At 44.4% G+C, this 13,229-nt stretch overlaps 1 protein-coding gene across 4 annotated transcripts in view; it reads right to left on the reverse strand.

The window, feature by feature from the left end:
- The window catches only part of SMOX (spermine oxidase), a 66,924-nt gene that overhangs the window by 41,257 nt on the left and 12,438 nt on the right, over positions 1–13,229 (reverse strand). The window contains exon 2 of one of the 4 annotated variants that reach the window (XM_077766924.1): positions 5,749–5,832. The exons of 2 other annotated variants lie outside the window; for them this stretch is intronic. The gene's annotated coding sequence lies outside the window, so the exon portion shown is untranslated. Of the gene's footprint in view, positions 1–470; positions 782–5,748; positions 5,833–13,229 lie in introns of those variants that run through there. One more of the 4 variants, XM_077766923.1, reaches the window with a different exon arrangement.

Below are 13,229 nucleotides of genomic sequence, written 5' to 3' on the forward strand. Positions count from 1 at the left end.
GCAGCCCGGGGCCTGTTTCAGAATCTGTCTCTCTCTCCCTCTGACCCTCCCCTGCTCACGCTGTCTCTCTCTCTCTCTCTCTCTCTCTCTCTCTCACTCTCTCTCAGAAATAAATAAAACATTAAAAAATATATTTAAAAAAAGGATAAGGGATATAAAAATCAATGTCCAAGCCATCAGGCCCCCTCCAGATGTCAGTAGTTATTAGCATCAGTCTCTGCCACATTCATACAATTGATTTAGACTCTGTTTTGTGGTGAAACATTAGTAAAACGCTGATCACAGTCAGACTTCACATGTGTGGAGCATTGTATGGTTTACAAAGCACTTCCTCACCCACCACCCCAGGGAGAGGTCAGAGTAACAGAGAAGGACTTTAGGAAAAGTACTAGTTAAAAGACATGCTGGCTTCTGTCATAAAGAGACCCAAGAATACACTGGTTCAAACATAACAGAAATTCATATCTTACCTCCACAACAAAGAAGTTTTCCTATTTCAAAATGGCTTCCCTCCACCTTGTGATTCAGGGATCTAGGCTCATTCCAGCATTTGCCTCCAACAACCATCAAGGTCTTGTATTCATTGGCACAAAGCCAGCAGAAGAAGAAAACCTTGGCTTGAAAACTAACATTACTTCTACTCACATACCATTGACCAAAACCAGTCATGTGGCCACACCTAACTACAAGGGAGGCTGGGAAATATGTGCTAGCTGTGAATCCAGGAAGGGTAGAAAAGTGACTTTTGGTGAACAGCCAGCAGTCTCTGCTATGAGGAAGTTTTTAAAAGTTCTAGAAGGGACGGGGCATGCATCCCCAAAGAAGGATCATTCATTCCCAAGGAGGATATAGTGAGTAGACCCACTGGCCACAATTCTTCACTTCTGTAGTATTTTGCATCCGTATTCTTGCCACAGTTGAGGCAGGCGGGGTGTATCTTCCCACCTACTGATGTTAGGCTTGAATGTGTGGCTTTCTTTAGCCAACGAAATGGAATAGAGGGGAGCCTGCATGGCTCAGTCAGTTAAGCACCCGACTTCGGCTCAGGTCATGATCTCACAGTTCATGAGTTTGAGCCCCACATCAGGCTCTGTGCTGCAGCTCAGAGCCTGGAGCCTGCTTCGGATTCTGTGTCTCTGAGTCTCTCTGTTCCTCCCTTGCTCATGCTCATGCTCGGTCTCTCTATAAACATTAAAAAGAAGAAAGAAGAAGGAGGAGGAAGAGGAGGGGAAGAAGAAGAAATGGAATAGAAATGGTAGTGAGTCTGTTTTGAGCCTCAGATTTAAGGATTCCTGCATGTTTCCACTTTCTTCTTGTGCTTTCTCCACCTCTATTAGAAACATTCCCCTGGATAGCTACTGCCCTTCAGCCTGAGGCTGCAGGAAGAGCCAAACTACCTCAGACCGTATCTTGAAGCCCCTATCTGATCTAAGCCTAGATCAGCTAACATGCAGCCAACCTATAGAGGCATGATCGCAGCACAGCCAACCCAGCCAGCAAACATACACATGAGAAATGAATACTAATTGTTGTGTGAGGTTGTTACACAGCACTATTGTTGCAATGGCCAACAGATAAAGACAAAGAGCAACTTCACTGGCCAGGCTTTTCATAAGTATGTCAAGTCCATGTGACTGAAGAAAAAGTTAGAAAACAAGAGACTACGTGGCTCAAAACCAGACCTGCGTAGCCATACAGCAAATGAAAATTGCATCTGAAGTCAAGCACACTGTATACTTCTGCCTGTCCTCTCCCCATATCCTGACTGGTGTCCTTAGGTTTCTCCACCAGGACAGGAGTACCTGATCTTCAGCCAACATCTTTGGGTGCTGTATGGTTGTCCCAATGGAACAATGATGTATCAATGGAAAGACACTAACAAACCCAGGCAAAGAATGCAAGTTCCATCATTGCGGGTAAGCCTGCTTTGCACACCCAGAAGTGGGATACAGTGAGGCAGGCTCTGGTGGAGAGATTAGCACCCTTGGCCTTCAGGTCCCCACTGAAGGCAGCCAGCTGCTGCTGAGACCACCCCTCAAGATGAGGCTCCCAACAAGTTTGCTAAAGCAGGTCTCCTCAGACTGCATCAAAGCACCTGTGAAAACACAAGTTCTGATTCAGCAGGTCTGGGACGGGGCCTGAGATTCAAGCTCCCAGTTGAATGCCACAGGTCTTCAGGCCAGATTTTGAGTAGCAAAGCCCCAAAGCAATGGTATCAGTCTCAGCTGCACACTGGAATAACCTGGGAAGCTTTTAAAAGCACTGATGCCTGCCTCCCATCATGAAAGGCTCTGATGCAGGGGGCCTGCGGAGCCCCTGGGCACCCCAGCTATCCCAGTGTGTAGCCACTGTTCTAAAAGCCCCCTTCATTGTTTTCAGGGGGTATGTGCCATCTTGCCTCCTCTCCACTTTTCTGGAGTGTCTGGCTCTCCGTTTGCCCACCCTTTTGCCAGGTAAGAGAATTTAATGTTTTTAAGTAAAGTGATTCCCATGTTGTGAAAGAAGAGACAATTACAGGTGCCTGGGTGGCTCAGCTGATTGAGCTCCAACTCTTGATTTCAGCTCAGGTCATGATCTCACAGTCGTGAGATCAATCCCCAAGTCGGGTCTGGCTCCACACTGGGTGTGGAAACTGCTTAAGATGCTTGCACATACTCTCTCTCTCTCACAAAATAGAAGAAAGGAGGAGGAGGAGGAGGAGGAGGAGGAGAAGAAGAAGAAGAAGAAGAAGAAGAAGAAGAAGAAGAAGAAGAAGAAGAAGAAGAAGAAGAGACAATTAAACACATATGTTGGGGCGCCTGGATGGCTCAGTCAGTTAAGCATCTGACTTCAGCTCAGGTCACGATCTCGCGGTTTGTGGATTCAAGCCCCACATCAGGCTCTGTGCCGACAGCTCAGAGCCTGGAGCCTGTTTCAGATTCTGTGTCTCCCTCTCTCTCTGCTTCTCCCCTGTTCGTGCTCTGTGTCTCTCTGTCTCTCACCAATAAATAAACGTTTAAAAAAATAAAAATAATAAAAATAAAACATATAAAAAGGTAACATAGGAACACAAAAATGGAGTCCTTTAAATTGAACAAATGTGACCTTTGAAAATCTCGCTTTCCTGCCCTGCTTTTCCTCGTTCCCTACTGCACAGTGCAAACACCTCCAGGTCTTCATTCCATCCACTGGAAAGCCAGCTAACATGATGAGGAGGGCTTTAACTAATACACACCAAGGGAAAATACATGGGAAATGTTTGCTTTCTAACTAGGATAATTTAATAGCTGTTTTATATCAAAACAAGGATAGGAACATGGAATTGAGCTTAAATTTTATGTGAATTTTTGAGGTGAAACCCCAGACTTCCAAATAATGCGGGGTTTGCCACTGATGGCCTCTGGGTGGGGTTGAGGGTAGGGGCCAACCTTTGGAGGACTCCGAAGGGTTGCCAGATTCAGCAAATAAAAATATAGGACACTCAGTTCAACCCGAATCTCAGACAAATAGATTGAGAGGCGGAATTGGGTGCCCCCAAGGCCAGGGGCTCTTCATCATGACAGTAGGTATACAGTCAGGCCATGAGGCAGACCCCGGTGAGCTCCAGATGCCCTCAGGAATTCTGAGAATCCTCTTGAAGCATCAAGAGGCATCCGCCTAGACTCTTAGTTACTGTGGATTTGTTTGTTCTTTGGTTTTTTTGTTTGACAGTCTGTGTGGGCTTGAGCCCTGTGCTCAAAGTTTAGCAGGAGTCAGGTCCTGGGTAAACACCTGGAAGACAGAGAGCATCATGTTCCTGGCCTTGGTTCTGCCATACCTCTGTTTAAATGCCCATCACAACACCACCTGTCTCCCCACAGGTCAGGTGTGGGGACTCCTGCCCCTTTCCCCACTCATACCACTAACCCCAGGAAAGCTTGTTGATCTCCAGCCCAGTCCTGAACAATGCCACTGCATAGGATTTGGGGAAATCAAGAAAAACAAAGTAAAACGTGTGTCTCGAGTCACATGAATTAGGAGGGAAGGGCCCAATCAGGAGGGGCAGTGCCAAGGAGATGTGGTAAAGAGAGATCCACTCCACAAGCCCTTTGCCTTCTCTGCTCCTCTCTCCCTCGTGTAGAAATGGGCACGCTGAGCAAGCTGCTTTCTGACACTCTTCTTCTGGGCACTGCCCTTCTTGCTTCTGAGTCCTCCCCCCTCCTGAGGAGCTGTGTGCTGGACACTCGGCTTCAGCCGGGAGATCTTTTCTGAGCCCTGTGTTTGTGCCAAGCGTGCTGGGCCATGGACCTCAGCAGCAGAGGAGGTGACCTTGGCCCAGCTGACTGCCCCACAGCATCCCAGACATCAGAGCATCAGACTAGGACCTCCTGGCACTGGTAAGGCAGACTGACCTGGTCATGGCTGAGTGTGTATGCCTGTGTGTGTCAGCATCCTGGTCCCCACCCCACCCTGGGGGGCTGTGGACAACCTCACTGACCACAACGCACTGTGTCAGCAATAAGTAAACAGGATGGATTGATTGCAGCCTCCGTAAGCAGAGAGATGCCAGTCACCATCTAAACAGGAAAGAAAACACCCCGTGGGGAGAGGAGCCTTCACTATTCTCTGTGATGTAGGAGAGAAGGGGGAGGAGAGAAACAGAGAAAAACAGATGGACACAGGAGTGAAGGAGAAGGAACACTGACAGAAAGAGAGAGTCAGACAGACCCAGAAAAACAGGTAGCACCAAAACCAAGGGTCGGGAGCTGCTGTGTTTATACCAACTGCTCTGTGCCCCCCAAGGTGCCCCACAGGTGCCCCTACTTGCCAAGGTCCCCTACCTTGGGCCAGTCTCTCTGCATCTGACCTCCCACCCTCCTCCCAGGGAGGCTTCCCGCCTCCTCCTCCAGACCATGTTCAGACTACAGCTTGTCCTAGAAATCATCAAGGATAAACCACCCCCAGGGCTCCCTCTCTTTTGCTCAGAAAAGGTCCCAAGTGTGTCTCCAGCCAGATAGATTCCCAGAGGCTCATCTTCTCTCCTCTTGGGTCACTGCTGAGTCTCATCTTGTAGGATACATGATCTCTCCCATTTTCAGATAGAGACACTGAGCCCTTTGTGGGTCCTCCCGAGGCCACCCCCAAATGAGGAACATATTTTGCCTCCTGCATCTTAGCCTTTCAACCCCCATCATCCTTCCTGGTCCACTTATTGCTGACCTTTCTCCGCCTGCCCCACCCCCTGCCGGGTCTTGAGGGGAGCACCCAGGGCGGGTGACTCAGGTAGGGGGTGGCTAGGACTTCCCACTTCGTGGGAGGAGCCCTTACCCATGAAACAGACCATCCTCTGAGTCACTAGGAGATCCTGGAGGTTGGGAGAAGCTGACTCATCCTTGTCTCTATTTTGTCAGGGAAGGAAAAGGCCTCACACAGAGGGGAATGGCCAGTTCATCGTTCTTTTCTCCCACATAATTGAAAACTGCAGTGGAGCCATGTGGAAAGATGGAGCAGGCCCTAAAAAGGCCCTTGTGACAACCCTAGAAGACATGACATGGGGAGAGAAAGGAGAGTCCGGGGGCCTTTCAAACCGCTACGGGCAGGAAACTCAATATTCAAATTTAGATTTGAAAAAAAAAAAAAAAGTAAATTTGAAGAACGTCGTTTGTCTCGCAAAATAATCGTTCGTTAGAAAGCTCAGAGTTCCTTTAAACAGCATTCCATGCTGGGCAGTTCCCAGGGTTTTAGATCAGTCAGGGAGCTCACAGCACTGGGAACGGCGGCCCTTCTTACCTGCAGGTTGCGGGTCGTCGCCAATGCTCTCGGTTCCTTCACTCCAGCTCAGAGCCTCTCAAACTTCCAGAATCACCTGGGGAGCTTGTGAAAAACACAGGTGGCTGGGCCCCACCCTAGCGCTTCTGATTCAGTCGATTTGGGTGGTGCCCCATCATTGGCATTTCAACAGGTTCCCAGGTGAGGCATGAGCTGCTGGTCCGCGGAGCACACTTTGAGAATCACGACTGAGTGAGCCCCAACTGCCTGTGCTCACGGCCAGGGAAAGCCACTTGACCTTGACCTCTCCACTGGTCACCCCTTCTGTCAGGACCACAGGGCTCCACAGGGCTCTCCGCCTGGCCTGCCGGCCCAGCGAACTTCCTGAGGGAGGGTGTGGCCTTTTCCCACCTCTGTCATGATTGTTGCCACCTTCTCCTCTGTCCCCAAACCTCCAACAGCCCCCCGTGTGCCCAGCTCAGCTGGTGCAGAAGCAAACGCCATTCCCTTCCCACCACCAGATCTTCAGACCCATGCGCCCGGGGCACACCCTCTCTCCCATGCTTCTCAGAAATGGAAGACGTGCAGGCTCCCACCTAAGACCCTGCACACCACCCAGTGTCGCTCCTCCTTCGGTTCTCTCTTCACCCCTACATCTTTCCTCACCGCCTCTCTTTTGGGAAGAGTGGACCATTCCCATGAGCACACAAACATTCTCCAGCATCTCTCATCTTTTCAAAAATAAAAAAGGTGGGGGTGGGCAGGGCACCTGAGTGCCTCAGTTGGTTGAGCCTTGGACTCTTGGTTTCCACTCCGGTCATGATCTCACAGTTTATGAGGTCGGTGAGATCACACCCTGCATTGGGCTGCGTGATGACAGTGCAGAGCCTGCTGGGGATACTCTCTCTCCCTCTCACTCTGCCCCTCCCCCGACTCATGCTCTACATCTCTCTTTTATAAAAACTAAAAATTTATTTTTAAAATACATTTTTAAAAAGGGGGGGATGAGCCGCCCTAGACCACCTCATCTGCTTCTAGCTACCACCCCCCCATTCCTCACCTAATGTTCGCAGCAAAACTTCTTCAAATTATTGAAAGTTCCCGTCTCTGCTCCCACACTCCCGGCACACTTTTTTCCACCTCCCTTTCCTAGCACGTCGCTGGAATCCCACAACTCCCACCCAGGGAGTCTCTCAGTCAGTCTCTCAGAAATATTCCAGACCACTGACCACTGCCTCCTGCTGGGAAGACCTTCTGCTCTTGAAACCGCCTCTCCTCCCCTCCCCTCTCTCCAGCCCCATGGCTTCGACGTGATGTCTGCTAATTCTGCATCTACAGCCCATGATCACTCTCCTGACCTTGGATTTTATCAAACTACCTTTGATCATGTCAAACACAACATGCCCAAAACAAAACTTTTGATTTCCCCTGACCAGTTTGGGGGTAAAACAAATTTACTGGGTTTTTTTTTAAGTTTGTTTATTTATTTTTGAGAGAGCATGAGGGAGGGACAGAGAGAGGAGAGAGAGAATCCCAGCCAGGCTCCTTGCTGTCCACACAGAGCCTGGCAGACCGTGAGATCATGACCTGAGCCAAAATCAAGAGTCAGACGTTTAAGTGACAGAGCCACCCAGGCGCCCCCAAAATTTACCATTTTTGGTAAATGCAGTTCAGCGGCATTAAGTACATTCACAGTGTTGTGTAACCATCACCACTACTCATTTCCAGAACGTTTCCATCATCACAAACTTAAATTCTGTACCCATTAAATAATATTATTGATTATTCCCCACCACCACCCTCAGCCTTTGGTAACCACTATTCTGCTTTCTGTCTCTTTGAATTTGACTATGGTAGGTACCTCTTATAAGTGGAATATTTATCTTTTTGTGTCTGCCTGCCTACTTTTTCCTCTCTCACATTCTGCCATCCCCCAATTGCCCAAGAATACCCCCAACAAATAAACCAAAGGTTGGCCAGCTCCTCTGATAGGGTTTCTGAGGTGTTCTTCAATTTTTTTTTCAAGTATACGTTTTGTTCTCTAAAGTTTAAATATGTAAAATAAAACAGCCAAGAAAGACATAACACCATGCCCCTACTTCTCAAATTTATCACCGTTGACATTTTTATGTCAACTGCTTTGTCATTTTTAAATACAAGAAATAAAGCATTAGGATTCAAACTATAAACTTCTTTTAACTCTCACCACCAGAGACAACAATAGGTAAATTAAACATACATTGTCTAGCCGATTTTTATAGTGCACATTTAATCTATATTTCATCTAATCTGAGACACCATCAGTTGTAAGATGCACTATTATTTTAAGCCCCACTTATGGGGNAAATAAAATAAAAAACATTAAAAATTAAAAAAAAAAAGAAAGAAAGAAAGAAAGAAAGAAAAACACTCCAGAGATGCCTGGGTGGTGTAGTCAGTTGAGCGTTGGACTTCGGCTCAGGTCATGATCTCACAATTCGTGAGTTCAAGACCCAGGTCAGGCTCTGCGTTGACAGTTCAGAGCCTGGAACCTGCTTCTGATTCTGTGTCTCCATCTCTCTCTGCCCCTCCCCTGCTCAAGCTCTATCTCTCTGTCTCTGTCTGTGTCTCTCTCTTATCAAAAATAAATAAACATTAGGGGCGCCTGGGTGGCTTAGTCGGTTAAGCGTCCGACTTTCGCTTAGGTCATGATCTCGCGGTTCATGGGTTCAAGCTCCGCGTCGGGCTCTGTGCTGACTGCCAGCTCAGAGCCTGGAGCCTGTTTCGGAGTCTGTCACTCCCTCTCTTTCTGACCCTCCCCTGCCCACGCTGTCTCTCGCTCTCTCCTAGAAATAAATAAAACATTTAAAAATAAATAAACAAATAAATAAATAAACATTAAAAAGAAAACACTGCCAATTAAACTATGACACAACACTTTCTAGTCTTAGATTTTTATTTAATACCTATTAAAAGACCTCCTTTAGATCTATTTAGTCATACATTTTATCGTACCATAATTCATCACATCTAAAATGCCATCCATTTTAAGATGCAACTTGATTCAGAGACTTTTTTTAATGTTTATTTATTTTTGAGAGAGCATGAGCAGGGGAGGGGCAGAGAGAGAGGGAGACACAGAATCTGAAGTATGCTTCAGGCTTTAACCTGTCCGCATAGAACCCAATGTGGGGCTCTAACTCATGAACCGTGACCTTATGACCTGAGCTGAAGTCGGACACTCAAGTGACTGAGCCACCCAGGGCCCCCAGAGACTGTTCTTTTTTTTTTTTTTNCGAGACTGTTCTTTAAAGTATCTTAGAGTCAATGAATTATGGCTTATCCCTCGTGGGCATAATAAGAAGGACATTTCGAAGAACATAAAATTGGTAAAATATTCCTAGAACTTCACGTCTAAAGTTCCACTCATCTGTGCCACTTTTTAAAAAGTTAGTAGACTTCTTAACGGTTTAAGGGGTTCGGGTTTTTTTAATTTAAATTCAATTTAGTTAACATACAGTGTAGTTTTGGCTTCAGGAGTAGAACCCGGTGATTCATCTCTTACTTATGGCACCCAGTATTCATCCCCAAAATTGCCCTCCTTAATGCCCATCACCCATTTAGTCCATGCCCACACCCAACACCCCTCCAGCAACCCTCAGTTTGTTTTCTGTATTTAAGAGTCTCCTATGGTTTGCCTCCCCCTCTGTTTTTATCTTATTTTTCCTTCCCTTCCCTAATGTTATCTGTTGTGTTTCTCAAATTCTACATATGAGTGAAAACATATGATATTTGTCCTTCATTTAACATAATACCCTGTAGTTCCATTCATGTTGTTGCAAATGGCATGGTTTCATTCTTTTTCATCACCAAGTAGTATTCCATTGTATGTAACACACACGATAGAATACTACTCAGCAATGAAAAAGAATGAACTATACATACTACATCTCCTTTATCCATTCATCAGTCAATGGACATTTGGGCTCTTTCCATAATTTGACTATTGTTGATAGTGCTGCTATAAACATTGGGCTGCATGTGCCCCTTCAAATCAACATTTTTGTATCCTTTGCATTTAATTGATGAGCCAATATTTTTTTTTTGATGAGCCAATATTGATGCATTGCTATTAACTAAATCCAATAGTTTAAGGCTCACTCTTGGTGTTGTACATTTTATGGGTTGGCAAATGTATAAGGACTTGTATCCCCCATTACAGGGTCATTCAAAACAATGGCCTTAATGCCCTAAAAGTCCCCTGTGTTCCACCTCCTCTTCTCTCTCCCTACCAAGCCCCTGGCAAGCACTGATCTTTTTACTGTCTCTATAGCTTTGCCTTTCCCAGAATATCATATAGTCGGAATCATATAGTACGTAGCCTTTCAGATTGGCTTTTTTTCACTTGACCTAAATGGCTAATTGGTCCTCAAACTGTCTCTAAACATGGAGGGATATCAGCGTCTGATCATACTGCCAAATCACTGTACCTTTTGGTGAGCTTATTCTACTCTTTAATAATTTGAAAACTATTTTCTGTGCTAGAATACAAATGCCCTTAAGTGTTTAGAGGTTATTCGTATCCTCATATGAGTAAGGAGAGAACTTTTGAGGAGAAAGGAAGTTCAGATGTATTCATCGAATCCAGTTCTTGGTAAAGTATGTGGAAAAGTCATCTGACAAAAGGAGAGAGAAGGCTGGAAGGGACAGTTCTGGAAATTTGACTTGACAACAACCAATGTTTTGGGTGTGTTGGACACAGGAGGTTGAACACGCACACGAGCATGTAATGAGCAACATTTACGTTCACGTCAAAGAAAGTAAGATTGTAAAACACCCCAAGGATTCCTTGATTTTTTTTATTGTTTTTTTTTAAGGTATAAAGTACATCCAGGAATGTTCATCCTTGTTAATATACAGTTCTGAAAATCTTGAAAAACGTGGAGGTTGTGTTATCACCATCATAACTGATGTATAAAACAGTTCTATCACCCCAAAATATTCCCTCATGCCCCTTGGTAGTTAATCCCTCCCCCTTCTCTAGCCTCAGATAACCATTGATCTGTTTTCTGTCCCTATAATTTTCCTTCTTCTGTAATAAATGGAATCATACAGTATGTAATCTTTTGGATCTGGCTTCTTTCACTTGGTCTACTGCATTTGAAATTCCTGTATGTTGTATATATTAGTAGTTTATTCCTTTTTATTGCTGAATAGTATTTCATTATATGAATATACCAGATTTTACCCGTTCATTAGTTGAAGGATAAATGAGTTATTTCTTGTTGGGAAGTTATGAATAAAACTGCTGCAAATATTTGCATACAGATTTATGTGTGGACACTTGGAAAAATGCCTAGAAGTTGGATCACTGGGTCATATGGGAGGAGTGTAGTGTCATCTCAATAATAGTTTTAACTTACTTTTCCATAATGGCTAATGATGTTGAGCATCTTGTCATGTGCTTTTTTGTCATCCCTATTTCTTTTGTAGAACGTCTTTCAAATTCTTGCCCATTTTTTACTGGGTTGCTTGTTTTACATTGAACTGAGACTTCTTTTTATATCCCTGTTTTTAAACAGGAGAAGAGCCTTGAAATAATTCCATCATGTGTTTCCTTTAACCCATATTTTTCTCGCTGTGGTTTCCATCACATATTTCAAAATAAAGGTAGTCATAGTCTTTCTAATGAAGCAAATAGTCTGGCCTTGAAATTACTTTTTCTCAACCTCCTGAAGCATTTCATAGCAGTGCTTTATTTTCCATTCAGAAGCTCCTGAGAATTGGGCAAGTGGCAAAGCCACGAAAAGGAAATGTGTCTGGTGCTGGGAAGTGAATACAATGGAAAAATACATAGACATATTTACTTCTCTTTCTTTTTTTCTCCCTCTTCACTTATTTTTTGCTTCCTGGCCCTTTCATCTGAGTTCATATTCCTTATATCTAAAGCACTTATTTAACAATCATTAGTAAAGTTCTGGGGATAAACTAAAAATTTAGGTTTTTACATTTTATAGAAATGCCTTTATTTCACCTTTCTTGAAAGATGTTTTAGCTGGGTATAGAATTATATGAATTTATTCTCCCCAATACAGTGAAAGTACTGTTCCACTTTCTTCTCACTTCCATTGCCAGCTAACTAAATGTTTTATCTTTTTTTCTGCCCCCTCTGGCTGCTCGTAAGATTTTTCTCTGTGTCTTTGGTCCTCTGTGTCTAGTGTAGATTTCTTCTTATGTAGACTGTCTCAAATTGAGCTTCTTGAATCTGAGGGTTGGTATCTTTCAATAGTTTCAGAAAATTTTTAGCTATTATCTCTTCAAATATAGCTTCTGTCCCCATCTCTCTTGCTTTTCAACTTCTGGAACTTTGATTAAATATATATATCAGAATTTCTCACTGTTCTCTCAGTCTCTGGCCCTCTGCATGTATTTTCCTTCTTTTTGTCTCTTGAGCTTATTATCTCACTGTTCAAATAAATGCCCACAACATGCATCAAGAGTAATGTAATGGATAGACTGTTTGCTGGAGACTCCTGTACATCTATTCTAGATACCAGTTAGCTAATCCTCCATTGGCTCAGTCAGCATCCATCCATTATTTTATACAGCTGATATTAACATCTTTGGGGAAAACACTATTCTCAGAAGTTGCTTCATAATTTAAAACCAGGGTGACCCAGTTTACTTGGGATAAATCCTCCTATCCTTACATAAATATCCACACTGCCTCTTTCACTCTCATAAGTATTCTATTTTGAAAATTAAATTATATATGAACACCTTATTCACACTAAATATCATGGCATCTTTGAGTTAGCAGCAGCTACATATAGCATCACAGTGATTTCCTTATTTTGGAAATCTGTGCTTGTCATATTAATTTCTTTAGTGATTTTAGAATTGACAGTACAATTTTGAGGGTTTTTAAAAAATATGGGGCCCCCGGGTGGCTTAGTCGGTTAAGCGTCCGACTTTCGCTTAGGTCATGATCTCGCGGTTCGTGGGTTCGAGCCCCGCGTCGGGCTCTGTGCTGACTGCCAGCTCAGAGCCTGGAGCCTGTTTCAGTCTGTGACTCCCTCTCTCTCTGACCCTCCCCTGCTCACGCTGTCTCTCTCTCTCTCTCTCCTAGAAATAAATAAAACATTAAAAAAAAAAATATGTGATGGGGCACCACCGACTGGGTGGCTCAGTCGGTTAGGCATCCAGCTTTGGCTCAGGTCATGATCTGTCATGATCTCACTGTTCGTGGGTTAGAGCGCTGCATCAGGCTCTGTGCTGACAGCTAGCTCAGAGCCTGGAGTCTGTTTTGAACTCTGTGTCTCCCTCTCTCTCTGACCCTCCCCTGCTCATGCTGTCTCTCTCTCTCTCTCTCTCTCAGGAATAAATAAAACATTTTTAAAAAAAAAAGAAAAAGAAATAATGTGTGATATTCTCATCATCCCCTATTTGCCTAAAATCATAGCTTCAGTTTTTTCTCTGATTGAATCATATCACTAGACATTGAGCTGCTTCTGTTCAAACTC

The sequence above is a fragment of the Crocuta crocuta genome, unplaced genomic scaffold (assembly GCF_008692635.1).
Source record: "Crocuta crocuta isolate KB4526 unplaced genomic scaffold, BGI_CrCroc_1.0 scaffold15, whole genome shotgun sequence".
NCBI lineage: Eukaryota > Metazoa > Chordata > Mammalia > Carnivora > Hyaenidae > Crocuta > Crocuta crocuta.